Source organism: Manduca sexta, chromosome 18 (assembly GCF_014839805.1).
Source record: "Manduca sexta isolate Smith_Timp_Sample1 chromosome 18, JHU_Msex_v1.0, whole genome shotgun sequence".
Classification (NCBI taxonomy): Eukaryota; Metazoa; Arthropoda; class Insecta; order Lepidoptera; family Sphingidae; genus Manduca; species Manduca sexta.
In genome coordinates this window covers 3,616,896-3,632,487 of record NC_051132.1, presented here as the reverse complement: position 1 = coordinate 3,632,487, position 15,592 = coordinate 3,616,896, and the positions used below count along the sequence as shown (strand labels likewise).

The 15,592-nt window shown below is 34.1% G+C and overlaps 1 protein-coding gene across 4 annotated transcripts in view; it reads left to right on the top strand.

Annotated features, from left to right (window-relative positions):
• LOC115444265 (glycerol-3-phosphate acyltransferase 1, mitochondrial) overlaps positions 1 to 15,592 on the top strand; it is a 75,477-nt gene that overhangs the window by 46,426 nt on the left and 13,459 nt on the right. The window lies entirely within an intron of this gene.

Here is a 15,592-nt window from a genome sequence, read left to right as displayed (position 1 = left end):
AGCTTATGCAGACTGCGTGGCGTATATGCGCCGACGACGCAATTCAAACGCACGGGAAACGCGATAGATAAAAAAAATATGTGTTTTTATATTCCAATGTGCGCGTTTTAGAGTCAGGAACTCAGTGAAGTACAGTGAACTCAGTTTTGATGTGCTTTTTAGACAAATGCATGCACTAAGAAACGCACAGGTAACGCGCGTCATTGGCGTGTAATAAAAAATCAGTTTGCACATGCCCTTAGGTTTTCTACTTTAGTACTTATATCTCAAAACAGAAAATAATTTGTATATAAATATTAATACGTTTTAATGTGGATATCAGTCTTTATCACAGAGTCATTAAGCGGTAGTAAAAAATATTGTGTGCCTCGTTATTTTAACTAATGACCTATACGTTGTAGGCGAGGTCAAGGTATAGCCTTACTCATGTTTTACGATATGCTAGTCAGATTCCAGAAAGGTCTAAATTATTAATTACTGATTCTCACGGTTTTGTCCGTATCCGTCTTTTCTTTTGTAGAAAAAAATCAAGTAAATAATAAGGAGAAGGGATTACTCCAAAAAATATTTATAGCAACACACCTGTCTTTTCAGGCGTAGACAGAAGTGTAACATATCCACATTTTACCAGCTAATAGTGGGCGACCCTACTGCCATTTCTAGAGCGTTCCAAGCCTTTATTGTAATCCGTAATTATTATAAATATTTAATGATTTTCGTACTGAATAAACTCAGGTGCAACGACGCCACATTGTCGTGCCCTCTATAATAAAAATAATAATAATGAACTCCACTCATAATTCGCTATGATCGAAATAAAGGTGTACTGTATAATGAATGGCATAACACGCTTTCGCACAAAGGACACCTTTGTACAGTCGCATTGGCTTTGAGGACGGTTCATTGTGTCGACTGTCAGCCGATGCGTTCTTTGTTCGTTATCTTCGCCATGTTTGTATCGCGATCGTGCTTTAGATTCAGAATGTTTGTTTTCTTGATGTGTGTATTTTTATGTACATTTGTTATCTACGTTGTAAAAATTTCTAACAAAGCAACTGTAAATAGAATTATAGATCCAATGTATTTAGGACTTTGTTCACAATTAATTTCTAGTAAATAGAGTTACAGCATGAGTACTAATGTGGATACGTTGTGATTCTGGGTCTGATTATACACAAATTAAAATATACAGCCTTTTTTTAAAAACTCACGTCTGATACTGGCATTTGTATACGGAGGTGAGTTTGTCGAATAGATAGATTTGTTTATCACTACATCACTACATAGTATAAAACAAAGTCGCTTTCTCTGTCCCTATGTGTGCTTAAATCTTTAAAACTACGCAACGGATTTTGATGCGGTTTTTTTAATAGATAGAGTGATTCAAGAGGAAGGTTTATATGTATAATAATAACATCCATTAAATAGTAAGCATTGCACCCGTGCGAAGCCGGGGCGGGTCGCTAGTAAAATATATAAACATAAGTACATTATTTATTAACATGTTATAAGGCATTCTTTAGTTGATTTAAACTTTTGTCTATTTTAAGCAGAACGTAAAGAAGCAATTAGACTGGCACATTTGTGCTGACCATCAAGGTATTAGTCTTAGTGAACATTTTCCTTTGGCTGCATTTCCCTTAACACCGGGTGCAGTAAAGTCACTTTGCCGTGTTAACTATAAAAAAAAACTTAAATTTCTATCCATCATAACAAGTATTTTGAATTTCGAATTACATTTTCTTTGATACAGCCGTAATGTTCATTACACGTGAAATAAGTCGAGTACGCAACGTGTTTTTAGTGCGCCAGTTGCGTTATAATAGGAAGAGACGTCGCAACCAGCCGACATCTCGGCTCGTACTTTCACAAGACGTTTTTTTTACTTCATATTAAAGTATGTACCAGACAAGTGTCATTAAGGTCGCAAATTGTTCTAAAGTTGGTACTATAACCATCATCATTAGCCACTGTGTCCACTACTGGACCTACGACTCCCCTAAAGATTTCCAAACCGACCTGCATCTGTAATATACGTGAGTAAGTTTGGATGACAGATGATTTTCATTGGAAAATATACATTGCGGCTTTGTAAAGGCATAGATAACAGTAGTGAAAGGTGGAATTTTTCGAAAAGGAACCCGACATAAAATATAGGTACTATGTATAAATGCGGTTTACAAATCGTTTTGATGTTAATCAAATTCTGTAGAAATGCTACATATATAAAGGGAAGACGACAGGAATCTGGTTATATGGACCCTCCGACACTGATAGATAATGTCTTAATTCGCTTCATGATTCAACTATTAAACCAAAGCATAAACCATGTAAGGTACATTTTTAAATAACAGTCATTTGCTCTATCAAGAAACGAGACGTTTTTCTCCGCACTCGTGCTACAAACGATTGCGGGTTAAGGCATAATAAACATGTTCTTTTATTAATCGATCCAATATAAATAATTCAAATAAGGTATGCAAAGGATACGGATGACCGACCGCATATCGATAAATAAATCGATTTATGAACAAAAAAGCGTAATATCGGAGAATTTTACCGGAATCAGAATTACCGCAATAAATGATTTCGACAAGCCAAAACGTCTGATGGGTTGAATCACCTGAGGTTTGTTTTGTGTATTGTGACGTAATATCTTTAACACGCAATTAAGTGTCTATCGCTGCGATACCAGAAGCCCTGTTGTTATTGGTGTTAAGGTTGTGTTTTGGATACTTATTTGTAATAGTAATGTTGTAAATCGTTAGATCTGTTACCTTCCAATTCCTTTAAGGACCAATAATAATTTAAGTTATATGTTTTGGCATTACATCCTTGTGATAATGTGTCTTGCGCTATAATTATCTAAAAAGTAATACTTAACTTTGATTGAAATCGGTACATAAGGACCGTTGCAAAAAAAATGGACAAATTACGAGTCGTCCGGAATTGATTTTACCCTTGATTTAGCAAAAAGTTCCGTCACACTTGTATCAAATTATATGAAATAAGCTAGCAAAGAATGTGTGCACCAGTTCCATCTCTACCTACTGTTTAGGGTATTGAGGGGGGAGCCTATAAATTAAATTAGATACAGCTTAATTTATGTGTGTTACGTCATACAGAACGCATTAAAATTTATGCATATAATTATTCTTATCATAAATTTATCGCCTCTTATGAAACCCAAGAAAACAATGGCCATGTATTTAAAAAAAATACTTTAAATTATACCGTGTAAATTAACGTCAAACCTTATCATGTAATAATTATATTATATAATAGTAAACTTCTTGCTTCTATTTGATCTGCAGTTGTATTCTATATAAATAACTATTCAATGTAACTAGTTTCACTGTAAGTAGAATGTTACATTATTATATTTATGTATTATAATAATTTTAACAATAAATATTCGTGTTACTGAATATATAATATATAATAATATCAGCCCTGTATTAAATACTGTATCACTGTTGAGCACGGGCCTCTTCTGCTACTGAGAGGGATTAGCCCTTAGTCCACCACGCTGGCTTAGTGCGGTTTGATAGACTTCACCTACCATCGATACTTTGTAGTCATAGTATAATTAACTGGGTGTATTATGTTGGTGTGTGAGAGAAACGATCCCAATCTCAATCTTTAACCCGATACCGATAATCAACCAATCAAAATAAGCCATTTATAAGCGTTTCAAAAATACGTCGTTCAAATTGGTCCAGTTTTGAGATAGATAAAAAAATACAATCGAAATCATTTATTAGAAGTGGCGTATAGAGAAGCGCAGAAAAAAAAGTATAATAATATGTATATTATGTTAAAAATATATTCAATTCGATCGTCGAATTTCGGCAACTGGATGACCACTAGTAGTATTGAATCATAATCTAATAAACTTTATACGTATATAACGTACGTTTTGTGTAAAACATTGTTGAATAGAATCTTTATGGATATATTGTTTTATAATGTCAATTGTGCCATGTATAGGGCGAAAATAAGCTAATTAGTAGGTACCCCCACAGAAAATTAATTTCAATAAATGTATTTAAGGTGCGTGATGTTTTCCAGTGTTATATTTTCCTTCCTTCTAAGTTCCCATTATGTCACGTCGCCAGAATCGGAAACCCATAACTTTGCCCTTGATATTAGTAAGCATTTTAAATAGGTAATAAAAATTATTTTCGTACTAATACTAATTAAAAATGCCGTTTAATTTATACAAAGAAACAAGTTGTCATATTTATATGTGAGGTACGATAAAAATAGTTTTTATGAAGGTATAATAACTTTATCGTAGTTTTTAATTTTGTAGTTAATAGCTACATTGTTCGTTTGTTTTTTCGTTTGTTTTTTTTTTAATCTGATTTCTCATAATTATGATTATTTATAGCAAAGATACATTAAGGCGATACCTCAAGGTCCATTTTCATACATTTTGTTTCACCTTTAATCTGGGTAACTAAACAAGTATTGGCAAGTAAAGAATTTAAATTCACGTCTAGTTAGTGATTAGTTCTCGCAGTTGAAAGAAAAACGTAAAATAATTAATAATCATGGATATTTCGGCCTTTAAAATTTAATATGACGAAATTTTAAAGGCCGAAATATCCATGATTATTAATTATTTTTACGTTTTTCTTCAACTGCGAGAACTAATCACTAACTAGACGTGAATTTAAATTCTTTACTTGCCAATACTTGTTTAGTTACCCAGATTAAAGGTGAAACAAAATGTATGAAAATGGACCTTGAGGTATCGCCTTAAAGATACATTAAGATGTTTCCCAAACATCGCGTCTTCTGTTTTTGTAGTAAAATTCTTATATGTACCACTCCTTGTTTCTAGCGAGTCAGGGTCATTTCCGATCGGACTTGTTAATCAGTGACGAACTTTAATGTTCTAGTATGTTCCGATTATTTTGTGGAAATGCATGTTGTCGATTTATAATAAATAACCATAAGCTGAACACAACTATATAGCCTTTATGTAATTAATTATTTTGCCTTTACCGATAATCTAGTACATAGTCTATCGGTGTGCGAAATTTCTTCCAAATCCATTTGGAAGTTATGCGATTACTTTAATAAATATCCAAACATCAAGATTTTTCGCGTTTTATTTCCTATACCTGGGTACCTTTATTATTTATATGCACATTGTTTTTTACAGATTACGAATCGAATGTGTTTAGTATTTGCGTTGCTATTTGAGTCGTCCGTTGACATTGTATACCGTTAAATATGCGCAAACTGGAGAATGTGTTAGTGCGAATGCGGATTCTGTTTCCGCGTAAATTATAATCGCCATTGCTTCTTAGTAGATTGGTTGGTTATTTGTGATAATCGATCATTGTGCAAGAATGATAGTGTCTGTTATTTGGCTGCGTATAGCATTAAAGGATGTTTTCGTTGCCTCTAATGGTTTTTATGAATTGCAGTGGTTTACCAGCTTTGAAATGTTTAAATCTGTTAGAAATTTAGCTAACAGAATGGGTCCTGTAGCCAAACTAGCAAACAAAAAAATTGACGTTGCAAAATAAAGATGAAAACCCTTAAGACTTGAGTAAACATCAAACATTAATGTGTAAGAACAAATAAATAATGTTGCGAGTCAATAATGAAAGAAAAGAAGAAAATTCGTTTTGTTCATACAACGCCACAAAAACAAAACATTTACACTATAAACTAACAATCATGAAAATAAACACAAAAAAAAACATAATTAAATATACGTGTGCAAATTTTTAGTTCGCAATGAACAGTTAGAACCACACCCACGGACGAGTTCCACTGACCCTACAAATCTATGGGCAGTACGCGAACACCGATGTTATTACTCACATGATCCGAAATTAAATCACGGCTTTCTCGAAATACTTTAAAAAATATAGACACAACTTTACAATGTTTACGTCTGTTAGATGTTGGAATTGCGTTTTTAGTGTTGCGTATTGAGTTTGTAAAATTGTTATTGAGTTGAGCGCTGTCTAAACATAATGTATATAATCGGTAATGCCAGTCAAACGGTTATAGATAATATTTAGTTCAAAATAATGGTATGACGGTGATGTATTTAAGTCAATAATGTCCTCACCGTGACATCATATGGTAAGTGCGAGCCGAGTCGACACAAGGGCGCGCCACGGTCGACCACTAGTCAGTATTCCGATCGGATGCCGTGCTGTGGACGCCTTGGCGAGGATACGCTTATGGAGCACGTTCCGACCTTTTTTTCCTCTAAACGATAAATGCTGGTCAGTTAATGTCCACAGTAATGAGGTTGTTACATAAAAGTTTGGATCTTACGCCGTAAAGCAATATGAGATATTAGTAAAGAGGGTTTAACCGCTTTGAACGAAGTCTAAAGAAGACATTCTAAAATGTTCGACGACACTTTTTCCATTCAACAAATAAAAAAATGTTTCTAACCACAAATAGGTAATACAGAAAAGCCAGGAAAAAACCTGTTCGATCCTACACTCGAAATTGACTGGTTAGATCGGACACAGGCATTTTAATTGTGGTTTATCTAGTAATGAGTTTTTTTTTAATTTATTAACAAATAGCTATTAAAATGTTCTTAATAACATTTCTTCGCCTGCCATTTAATATTTGCATTAACCCATTAACGGCGCCGACCCTTTGGTCCAGTTGTTTGAGAAAAGCGGCGTAACAACTCTTCAACGCTTTCTACGGAGATTAGAAACTCGCGTATGAACGCTTGCAATTTATTTAACCCTCTCACTGATGGGACACATCCGTCCTCGAGCTTTGTTTTTATTCGCTCTTGTACGCAAGTTCGCACGTGTACTGTGTTACCGAAATAAATTCACCGCATGTGTATAAAGAACTATTCGGTGTAGGTATTACTTTACTGAATAAAGAAAAATATAAGACTGAGCCTTCTGAGTGCTTGTAATAGTTTGGAAATTGCGAAGCTGTTTAGAATAAATGTTTTAAATTATATTTATTACCCATCTTCATCGTTTATGTAAAATTTCACAGAACTTGACCGAAACATAAAATATTGCGAATCAGTTTGTTTACATTGTTCAAGGTGTATTGAAAAACAATAGTGGTGTATGAAACGTCTGATCCACACCTGTTTACAACAGACACGTGAAGTGAGATTCGTACAGTGTTTCTCGACAAATGTTTTACTAATCACGCATATACAGTCAATGCGTTGTCGTATGTCTATGTTCACGCGTCACGCAAAAAAATGGAAAGCAACAACGTCACAAAAGAACGCACTTGTTTTGCAACATTATTAGCAAAGAAATTTGACACTTATTGTGTTAGAAATAAATGTTGACAATGTTAAACATATCCTGCATTTGTGCTGCTCGCCGCTCCACCAGCCTTGAAATTTCTGACAGGAAAAAAAGCAGCATTGTTTACTTTTCCCTAATGATTGGACTATTTATTAATTCGGTGCAATGTTTATCTCTTTGCCAAATCTTATCCCAAATCGTTCAAAGATTTCTGCGTTTCATTGGAACAAAGGCCTTCAGAAACTTTGGGCATTTACCCCTATAAAAAAGGTAAGGTCTGAATTTGCAATCAGATGAAAACCTTTATACATGAACAAATAAAATTGACAGTTAGACGAATAATGTTTTTTTACATGCATATATTATAATAATACTATTCCTGTAATAAGTGCCGCCCAATTACTTGACACGGGCCTCCTCCACTACTGAGAGAGTTTCATTTGAGCGGAAATCTATCACGCTGGCTTAATGCGCTGGCCAACTTCATAAGTATACCTTCGAAATTCTTAGATATGTAGGTTTCCTCATGATGTTTTTCTTCACCATTAAAGCAAGTCATAATTTACAAAGAATACATCATTTTTAAGTAAAGACAGAGGTGCGTGCCCTTGGGTTTTGAATATGCGGACCGTCGTCTCATTGTTTATTTGTCTTAATTTTATATTCAGACGGGTTAGGATTTAGTTGATGGACAACTTTTATGTGATGATTGAAAAGTCAGCCCTTAGTAATATTAACATTTATGCTAAATATGGCAACAGTTAATGCACCACAGTCCACAACATGTTTAAAATTTAATGAAGGATGTTTAGCAATAACTAAATTATTTTGTTGGCGGAGTTGTCTATCAAGGATGCAGGTAACAATTCACACGTTTCAAATTCCAAGTCATTTGATAACTTCGCACATCGACAACACCGTTGACCGACTGTTAACATCAAATGTTGCACTGTACTTGTTCCCTATAGAATTGGCTATACTCCAACTATCGTTATGTGTATAAACTAACAAAGTAACATACATACCAGCTTTTTTACATTCTGTACCGTTTTAAAATCATAACTGAATGGTCACGCTTCACTCAAATCGATTTATTAGTATTTAACGCTTGAGTAGCCTTTAATGAAAATGTATGCTACTTAATTAAAATATTCTCGGTTATTTCTAGGAAGCCTATTTAATTACATCCGACTCCTCGTATAAAATGAAGTTATTGGATAATTCAGGGATGAGGGGTTTTATTTATTTATTTAAAAACTATAATTCTCAAGTAATACAGCCTAAGCGCAAATTTAATCAGATCCAATTCTCATATATCACAATACGCGTCGCGATCCTCGGCAACATAGCAACTGATCGAATTAAAGGCGATCAAGCGTAGTTAGCGAAGTTCATTGATAGGGCGCTCCTCAATGCGGCCGCTTTATATTCCAAATTTATACACAAAGACGCATCGGCCAGGGGCAGTGGCGTGACATCCGTCCGCCAACCAGCGCGGCGCGCGGCGGCTGCAGCGGCACGGGCGACGACCTCGCGCCGCGACAGCGCTATCACCAACTTTAGATTGCCAGGCTTTTGTTCTAAGACGTTTGCTGTTTCTCCTTTATCTTTGTTGGCTCGATGATGCTGGAGTTCTGAATTGAAACAGGTCTGGGTCTTTATCTCTGAACCATGCCAAGAAGGCTTCTGAGTTTTGTTTCAGTGTTCAGTTTATAACTTGTGGTTTTGTGACGTTTACAACCAAGAAGGATTCTCTATAAAATTTGCATTTAGTGTATAATTTACTATCTCAATAGTCGTCATCAAAATATCTAAAACGAGTGGTCCAGAATGTTTTTTTCTATTTCTAGCAATTAATTTCAGGGTCTATAATTATATTGTTTTAGTGCTAGTCTATCACACTGTCATGCAAGTTAAAATATTTTTCAATTTTATCATTACCAGATGCATCACATGCCTGTAAGATTAGTTTGCCTCTTGAACTAAATAGGCGTCAAATCCATACATACTTTTAGGCTTGATAACATTTATTTATTGTTAATTAAATACCAATCGTGGTATTCAATCACTGCACTTTTGCAATATTTACATCCCCTAAATAAATACTTGTAGGGTAGTTTAGGCTATTATCTACGTTGTGGATACAGATTGCACAAAAATATTGATTTTTATTTATATTTTTGAAAACATTTCGGCAGGCAAACGTTGGAATTTAAATTTTAATAAAATTCCGAAACGATTTCGATAATTACACTTTAAAATGCATATATATTTGCATTGTAAATTAAATAAATAATATATGCCTTATAGAAATTCGTTAATCTAATGTAAAGTACGTAAGGGGTCATCCATAAATAATTTCACACAACGAAGTGTGACATTATGTGACGAAGGATGAAATCAAAAAAATTTAAACACAAAATATTAACAATAAACGAAACACTTGAAAATATTGTATCTCTGACATATATTGGCATATGAGATTTTTTTTTTCTTTGGCGAATTATCACTCGCAGCGCGCAGCTCGCTATACCACAGGGTCTCTCGTCGGCTGCATTTGAACTTAATACCACCCGTTTGATTCGATGTTGATTTTCTTAAAAAATGTAAACCTAATTTTGGGACTTCTGTTTCCATTTATTAATTTCTGAGTATAACATAACAAAACACGTGACGTCACGCCAAGGAGACTCCCACAAATGTGACCACCTGTGATAAGAACGGGGGAGGGGTCAAAAAATCATGATGTAATTTATGTATGGCCCCCGAAGCATATTTGCGAATAGTAATTTACATCGCGAATTTCGCTTTATTGTGTCCATAAAACATTTTAATATCACAAATAACACCAGAGATTAATTTTGTCATAACTACGAAAGTGAATGACGTGAAAAACTCTTGACACAAGTTTGAAAGGGAGTAAAAAATGTTGATTAGGTTTGAAATTGGCAATAAATACCAGGTCAATGATCACAGGCTAGAAGTGATTTCGAGTTTCCCGCCGTATTCGACGCTGTTGTCCTTTTACTTTTAGATCAAGTTTCCACAAACGACACACAGTTTAAAAAAATATTGTTTTTTTTATTATGAATTCATCATAAAAATTATACGTGTTTTTTAGATACCAGAATAAGACAATCATCCCTCATTTTTAAGCTGATTTCATAACGATCAAGAGGAAGATATGAACAACACGGTTATTTTCGCTTTACCAAACACGTGTACATTCTCTTCGTCGCCGATTTGTGTATTTTCAAACTGATAGACGACTTTGTTGCGTCTGATCGTACTATCGTCTATAAATACACCAGGCATCACTGTTAATACGTCTGTCCCTTTCCCTCTAGTTATTTTTCTATATATACGACTCATTCTCCGCGAATCTACAAGTTGTTTACGTGGAAGCCACTAGCACAATTGGAACCTTGCCCCTGACATTTGTTAATGATATAATCGATATTGCAACTGCTGTGGGGTGCTTCCTTTTTTCTCTCAATGATTTTAGCGTTTGTTTTGATGGCAGATGCTTTCTCATGGGAGCCATTGTTATTGTTATGGAAATACAGACGCTTTTGTTGTGCTACTCGTCTATAAGATATAATTATAGTAATTTCAATGAGAGCGATTATAGATTATTTTTCCTTGATGGTCACGTTTCATTAATTATTTTTCCATGAGTATAATTGCCGTATTAATTATGAACGAATATTGATTAATATAATTTCGAGTTATTTTTGATAAAAACATACAAATTATTATCAATTAAAATTTTTATTTTTACAACGAAATAATATAGGGGTAATGTGTAGTATTCAGAAACAATCGTAGATTCTCCTTCAAAAAGTGTTAGTCTTAATTATTTTCTTGTGACATATCCAAAACTATTATGTATATAATATATAATATCAAGCCTGTATTAAATAGTCTCTCACTGCTGGGCCTTCTCTGGTACTAAGAGGGTTTATACCTTAGGCCACCACGCTGGCTAGTGCGCGTTGGCAGTCTTCACTTACCTTCGAAATTCTTATAGACAACTTCTCAGGTATGCAGGTTTCCTCACGATACTTTACTTCGCCGTTAAAGCAAGCGATAATCCATGAAGAATACAAATACCTTTTAGAATAGTCAGTGGTGTGGCTCTGGGTTTGAACCTCCAGACGTTCGTTTCGGCATCCCGTTCCACTCTAATATTTTGTGCGCGTAAGTAATGACAAATTGAAATGTTATTAAACAATGTTTCGCGAAAAGTAAAATGTAAACAGAATTTATCGTTGCACACAATGTTGTGTTATGGTTTGCACCACATCATTATGCTAATTAGTCGGCTGTTACAGCCTCGACTGAGCCACGGGTATGGATAGGGAACTTCTATTAAAATCCAAAAAAATACCAGTTTTTTTTTGTGTTGTTTTTATTTCCCCTTTTTTGTTATTTTATGATATTTTTGTGTATTGACTGTTACAAATAATTCGTTTTTATTACTTTCACAATTCTAAGCTCTAATGCATTTCATCAGTTATTTGCACTTCATTTAGAGATAATCGGTGTTGGCACGGCGCAACGTGTACCGGCGCATAGCTCGCCAGTTTTAACGAATTTCAACTTTCACGGTCATGCGCAGTGTGTCATCATTCTTCGTTGACTGGCAGGTGATTGTTGTATAATATTTACGTAATAGCGTTCAAGATCATGAGAGATATGTTAAACGAACGGAAAGAGTAAGATATAGAATGGCTTGATGAACATTTTTTGAAAGTTTTAATCTATTTAAATAAAACTATTTTGTAGATTTTATCGTGGTTTTTATATTATAATTTTCTCCCGACGTTTCAAAGATTGTAGCCTTCGTGGTCACAGGGCGAACGTAAATATAAGAAATCATTAGTTTTAATTTACCATACTGTTGCTTCTTAAATTGTGAGAATCTGCACATATCGAATGTTGCTTATTGCAGTGTGAAAACCTCCGTCTATCGAACGTCACGTGATCAGGGCCGCAGCGCAATTCAAATAAAAATTTGCCCAACGATAATAAGTTAAAATAGATCAGTAATGATGGATATGTCGTTTAACAGTTAGTTGACATATGACTTAGTCACTAAATCCCTTTACTTATAGTTCATCATCATCGTCAGCCTATATCTTTGTCCACTGCTGGACATACGCCTCTTTCAATATGCACCATTTTACCCTGTCTTCGGCTTATCGCATACATTTCTTACCAGCTACCTTTCGCAGATCGTCACTCCATCTAGCTAGAAGACGTCCTACACTACGTTTACCTAGCCGTGGTCTTCACTCAAGAACTTGTTTACCCCCTAATCGTTTACTTGTTTTTACAAGTACACAAGAATTGTACATGTATTTTCTATGATGAAGTATGCTACGACCAAAAAATTTTGTTTAGTCCAAAGTCAAACGTTTTCCCCTATCTTATCACAAAATTGATATACGAACGAAAGATTTGAGGACAATGCCATTGCCTTAGTTCTGAAAGCGTATGTTAGTTCAGGGTTGTCAAAGACTCGAAAAGTAATGACTGTAATAAAATATTTTAAGATTGTTCGATTTGGCATCATCCTACGGTGATTTTTATACTAAATATATCAACTTCTACTCAATCATTCTCCAGGCGTCAAGCCTTTGGTAAAAACTCTAGGTGCAGTACATTAGGAATAACAGTAAAAATTTAAATGATTTCTACTTCATAGAAATAGTATCATTTATGTATTTTTGAGGAGTATTCAATAAATAAGTTCATAATATTTATAACATTATATAAAAAAATATATAAATATTCTAGGAAATGCTTAAATAAAGTCTATTTTACTTTTAAAAATATAATATGGTGCTGTAGTTATTAACACATACAACATGCCTACAACATAGTATATAACTTTGCAGTCTGTGACGACCCTAGTGATAAGCGATTGATCGATCCCGATGACCTTAACTGATAAATACAACGTGCTTAGTAAGTTGCTTTGATAAATCACGTTTACTGTTTCCAAGTGTTACGCTCAGTTTTGCACGGGGTATGATGGTATTGCCATATTTTTGAGTAATATTTTCCAGTTAACTACGTAGGTCAGTTCACCTATACACTGCTAGAAACTCCTCTGAACTGGTGTTAGAGCAAAGATATCACTGAATCTAAATAATGTTTTGCATTTTACAGATTCAAATAAATTATTTTGATTTCTATAACTTATCCTTATTATCGGTGTTTCCCAAAGTGGGGTTTGCACCACTTGGAGAACGCCAGTTACTCGTAGGCGATATAATTTATGTAAATGTGAATGTCGTTTATTACCATTTTCAATAAAAGATCCCAATCGCTATTTTTTCAATCTATATCAAAAATTTACCAATCGAAAATATTTTTTTGACATTTTTACAAATGAATTATTAACCCATCCCGGTTCAGTCAATGTTTGATTGGTTCATTTTCGGAATCGGGTTGACATTGGGATCGTTTGTTGAGACGAGCTGTTAGCCGATTATCTGACTAATGGGTTGCCGAATTTACTTCCTTAACTTTTCAAGCTAATTTTGAAGAGATGTCTTTGATTGATTTTTGTTTTATCGATGTTCAGGATTTTAAGGTGTTCGCCGTGATCTAGTAAATCTAATAGGGGTACGTGGCTATAAGTTTGAGAAATAAATACTGCTTTAGATAACAATTCTTATCATACATAATTATTTCATTACTGGCATATAGTAAAAGTGGTTGCCCACCAAATACATTTTGGAAATGATGTTTCTATACTTGACAAAGATATTGTAGTCACGCCAGATGTTTCTTGTGGCAAAGATCTTAAGGTGCACAAGTATATTCAGATATCAGAAATGCGAATTAATTGTAAATTTCCATAAAGACGCATGCATTAAAAACGAGTTTTGTTGCAAATTTTTTTATGTTCATTAATAATAAAACTAATCTCGCAAACATTTCCGTTTTTCGCCTCATTAATAAGCTTCCTAATGAATTTATTATTTTTTATACTTTTGTGTCCATTAATAAGGACATGTCCTCAAAATTTTATTGTTCCGATACAGATTCGCATTTCCTGATTCCTATTTGCGGTTTTCTTGAAATAACAATGATTTTGTCGTTTTGGGATCTTTAAAGAACCTCACGAATCAAGGTCTACGTGTATATTATCATTTATGAGACTTGCTTTATTTTTATTGATTTTGATTAACGAATAATTTTTAAGTAAGTAATTTGGCATATGATAATAATTTAATTTAAAACCTGCAATAGTAAGCCATGTGTGTCGCGTTCCGGAATCAGTATATCCGGTTCCAACAGGCCGGCGTAATTGTGTCGACTGCCGAGGGGTAATCCTCTCTCGTCAGTCGGCTTTTTATTGGAACCCATTCCACTTACCATCAGGTACAATGGGTTTAAACTGCCGTGATCATATAAAGCTCAAGAACCTAACCTAACCCAACCTACCTTCCCTACCCTTCCTTAAATGATCAGCAATGCACTGACTGTAACCATGGTTATGTTGCAATCCCTAACCAAGAGTGTCTACCGCTACTATTCACAACAGTTAATGTTACTTGATTATTTTGTTATTCTGGTCCACATAAAAACCTGTCTGCAAATTGTGGTCAAATCGAATCGTAAGTTCATGACCACGTAATAAAATCTGTTTTGGATTCTGAATATTAATATCAGTATGACATAGATAACTGACTAAGACTAGACTGTTTTAAATTTATTTTAATGAATACAATTCTAATTTTGTCTTCATCATCATAATCATCATCAGCCTATATCTTGGTCCACTGCTGGACATAGGCCTCCTTCAATATGCGCCATTTTACTGTCTTCGGCCTGTCGCATCCAGTTCTTGCTAGCGACGTTTCTTAGATCGTCACTCCGTCTAACTGGAGAGCGTCCTACATTACGTTGGACGAATTTTGAACTTTGGAAGATTATAAGAAATGAATAAAAAAAATTGTTGAATGGATTTTAACGAAATTATGCACACAAATCTATACTATTGTATAAAGTTGAAGAGGTTGTTTGTTTGAACACGTTAATTCTAGGAAGTTCTGGTTGGAATAAAAAAAAATATATATATTGTTGCATGTAGACTATAATACGTTATGAATACACATAATTTATAATTTTACACAGAAAATCTATAAATTATGTATATTATTTATTAAGAAATCATAAATTTTAATTATGATTATTTATAATTAAAATTTATGATTTATGTTCACGTGAATGTTAGACATTGAAATAAAACTATTTTATCGCGGTTTTATATCATATTTTTCTCCCGACTTTTCGAT